Source organism: Panulirus ornatus, chromosome 10 (genome assembly GCF_036320965.1).
Source record: "Panulirus ornatus isolate Po-2019 chromosome 10, ASM3632096v1, whole genome shotgun sequence".
NCBI classification, from domain to species: Eukaryota; Metazoa; Arthropoda; class Malacostraca; order Decapoda; family Palinuridae; genus Panulirus; species Panulirus ornatus.
The window spans coordinates 9,913,730-9,917,741 of NC_092233.1; the positions used below are offsets into that span (position 1 = coordinate 9,913,730).

Below are 4,012 nucleotides of genomic sequence, written 5' to 3' on the forward strand. Positions count from 1 at the left end.
ACATGTGTTTTTTCAATCGTTAACAATAGTATCGACCAAGATTAAGTAGCAGACGACGACACTGTCTATCAAAATGCCCTCAAGACATTGCAGAGGAGAAATTCCCTAAGTGACCGTCAATACTTTGTCGGGGGAAGAAGGTCGCGTCCAAAGATCCACTTTGATTCCTACTGAAGAGTGAGCTCTGCTTTGGACGAAAAGGAAAGCTGGATGGATCGTTCGTATCTGGACGGTCAGAAAGCATTGAACACTGAACCACACGAGAGACTGATAATGAGGCTGGATTACCGGGCAGGATTCCTTTGACGGACATAAGATCATCACAGTGGAGGAGAATAAAAGACGCATGTCAGAGATGCTTGCTCGAAATGGGTTGTGCTGTGGAATGCCCCCGAGGATTCTACTCTGGGACCATTAATCTTCTTGATCTTTGTGAATGACTTGACATCAGGTATAAGGACTTTTGACGATGTTTGCAGATGAGGGAAGTGGAGAGCAATGAACATAGTAGCATCATCGAACTTACAAAGGAAACCTGGGCAGACTCCGGAGCTGGTCTGATACATGGTCGATGTAATCTAACTCGTGTGGATATAAAGAGGATTGGAAACCCTAAAAGAACGCATCAACCTGAATATCGTTTCGCAGGTAATAAGCTGAAGGAATGTGTGTGTGTGTGTGTGTGTGTGTGTGTGTGTGTGTGTGTGTGTGAGGGACATGTTACGTTGACATGGAGTCTAATCCGTCACCACAGGAGAAGTTTAATAGAGGAGACGAATTGTCTGGTGGCGGATATCAGCACGTCATTCAAGTGTATGGCTGAGGCAGTATTCAAAAAGCTGCTCATAAGTTAGACCTAAAAGTAGAATAGAGTTCTCACGTTTGGCCACCACCTTTCAAGAAGCAGAACTTATAGAGAAGGTCCAGAGGAAGACAACAAAGAAGTCACCAGAATTTGAAAAAAGTTCAGTTATAAGAAAGGTCTGCAGGACTCACGTTTTCCCACTATGGAAGAGAGAAGAGTCAGGGGTGACCTGTTCACAACCTAGAATTTTCTAATCCACCTCGATGACGCGCAGACAGGGAGCTGTTCTTCGAGAGATGTAGGGATAAAGCAACCAATCCAGCAAGAAGTGTATCAGAAAGGACTAAAAGAAACACTTTTTTTCCAGCGTAAAACAAGTGGATGAACTGTTTGAACTGAGTTGTGAGATGGGGGTCCCACGAGTGTAGAACTCCCTCCCCGTGTGGTAAAATTAGGTAACTACAAACAGCTAATCGCACACACACACACGACACAGAGAGAGAGAGAGAGAGAGAGAGAGAGAGAGAGAGAGAGAGAGAGAGAGAGAGAGAGAGAGAGAGAGAGAGAGAGAGAGAAGGAAAGACTGGGAGAGAGACGTAGAGAAACAGAGAGAGAGAGAGAGAGAGAGAGAGAGAGAGAGAGAACCTGTGGGAAAGCTCCCTCACTCCATCACAGGCCTTGTGGCGCAACGGATAACGCGTCTGACTACGGATCAGAAGATTCCAGGTTCGAATCCTGGCAAGGTCGACATGTGTTTTTTTAATCGTTAACAATAGTATCGACCAAGATTAAGCAGCAGACGACGACACTATCAAAATGCCCTCAAGACATTGCAGAGGAGAAATTCCCCAAGTGACTGTCCATACGATGTCGGGGGAGGGAGGTCGCGTCCAAAGATCCACTTTGATTCCTACTGAAGAGTGAGCTCTGCTTTGGACGCAAAGGAAAGCTGGATGGATCGTTCGTATCTGGACGGTCAGAAAGCAATGAACACTGAACCACACGAGAGACTGATAATGAGGCTGGATTACCGGGCAGGACTCCTTTGACGGACATAAGATCATCACAGTGGAGGAGAATAAAAGACGCATGTCAGAGATGCTTGCTCGAAATGGGTTGTGCTGTGGAATGCCCCCGAGGATTCTACTCTGGGACCATTAATCTTCTTGATCTTTGTGAATGACTTGACATCAGGTATAAGGACTTTTGACGATGTTTGCAGATGAGGGAAGTGAAGAGCAATGAACATAGTAGCATCATCGAACTTACAAAGGAAACCTGGGCAGACTCCGGAGCTGGTCTGATACATGGTCGATGTAATCTAACTCGTGTGGATATAAAGAGGATTGGAAACCCTAAAAGAACGCATCAACCTGAATATCGTTTCGCAGGTAATAAGCTGAAGGAATGTGTGTGTGTGTGTGTGTGTGTGTGTGTGTGTGTGAGGGGGACATGTTACGTTGACATGGAGTCTAATCCGTCACCACATGAGAAGTTTGATAGAGGAGACGAATTGTCTGGTGGCGGATATCAGCACGTCATTCATGTGTATGGCTGAGGCAGTATTCAAAAAGCTGCTCATAAGTTAGACCAAAAAGTAGAATGGAGTTCTCACGTTTGGCCACCACCCTTCAAGAAGCAGAACTTATAGAGAAGGTCCAGAGGAAGACAACAAAGAAGTCACCAGAATTTGAAAAAAGTTCAGTTATAAGAAAGGTCTCCAGGACTCACGTTTTCCCACTATGGAAGAGAGAAGAGTCAGGGGTGACCTGATCACAACCTAGAATTTTCTAATCCACCTCGATGACGCGCAGACAGGGAGATGTTCTTCGGGAGATGTAGGGATAAAGCAACCAATCCAGCAAGAAGCGTATAAGAAAGGACAAAAAGAAACACTTTTTTTTCCAGCGTAAAACAAGTGGATGAACTGTTTGAACTGCTTTGTGAGATGGGGGTCCCACGAGTGTAGAACTCCCTCCCCGTGTGGTAAAATTAGGTAACTACAAACAGCTAATCGCACACACACACACGACACAGACAGACAGACAGACAGACAGACACACACACACACACACACACACACACACACACACACACACAGGCAGAGAGAGAGAGAGAGAGATAGAGAGAGAGAAGGTGTGGGAAAGCTCCCTCACTCCATCACAGGCCTTGTGGCGCAACGGATAACGCGTCTGACTACGGATCAGAAGATTCCAGGTTCGAATCCTGGCAAGGTCGACATGTGTTTTTTCTATCGTTAACAATAGTATCGACCAAGATTAAGCAGACGACGACACTGTCTATCAAAATGCCCTCAAGAAAGAGACGGGAATGGACACATATATACACACACACACGAGGGAGGAGACAGACGGTAGCGAGGGAGCACATAGCGCGAACGCATAGTGTTGGCTTAGCGCCCAGACCCCCACCCCAACAGTGGACGCCACCTGTCTAGCGGAGCTGAGGGAAAATGATGTTGTTCACTTCGTTTCAAGAAGAGATGAACTTTACGGTCACCGCAAAAGACAAGAATTAGTGCCTAATAAAAACTATTTCATATAATGAAATCACCATTATATCCTCATATACAACCATAAGAAAATCAATACAGAATATATGAAGAAGCTACGGGAACTTACCCCTAGATGCGTTACAAGTTACTGGATGTAAAAGCCCTTATATTTCCAAAGTAGCAGGTAATTACCTGATAATTACAGATCATTTAACTAAAGATGATCACTGATCACACAGGTGACAGGGAAGTGAGTTTATCTGGCCACAGTCTCGGTTGCAATGTATACATTTAAGACGTGAGTTGCTTTGTAAGGTAAGATTTTCACGATCATCCCACAAGTTGAGAGGCGAAGTCTCCTCTGTGTCTCAAGTTCCCCCCCTTTTTTTTCCCCATATGCAGGCTGGTTCTGAGTGCAGGCTGGGTCTTGATGCAGGCTGGGTTGTTGGTGCAGGTTGGGCATTCGTGCAGGCTGGGTTGTTAGTGCAGGTTGGGCCTTCGTGCAGGCTGGGTTGTTGGTGCAGGTTGGGCCTTCGGTGCAGGCTGGGTTGTTGGTGCAGGTTGGGCCTTCGTGCAGGCTGGGTTGTTGGGGCAGGTTGGGCCTTCGTGCAGGCTGGGTTGTTGGTGCAAGTTGGGCCTTCGGTGCAGGCTGGGTTGTTGGTGCAGGTTGGGCCTTCGCGCAGACTGGGTTG

At 46.4% G+C, this 4,012-nt stretch overlaps 2 non-coding genes across 2 annotated transcripts; both read left to right on the forward strand.

Annotated features, from left to right (window-relative positions):
* Positions 1-1,479: 1,479 nt before the first annotated feature.
* On the forward strand, positions 1,480-1,552 carry TRNAR-ACG (transfer RNA arginine (anticodon ACG)). The gene has a single exon. It is a non-coding gene; the product is annotated as a tRNA-Arg (tRNA).
* A 1,418-nt stretch (positions 1,553-2,970) lies between these two features.
* TRNAR-ACG (transfer RNA arginine (anticodon ACG)) lies at positions 2,971-3,043 on the forward strand. The gene has a single exon. It is a non-coding gene; the product is annotated as a tRNA-Arg (tRNA).
* The last annotated feature ends 969 nt before the right edge of the window (positions 3,044-4,012 follow it).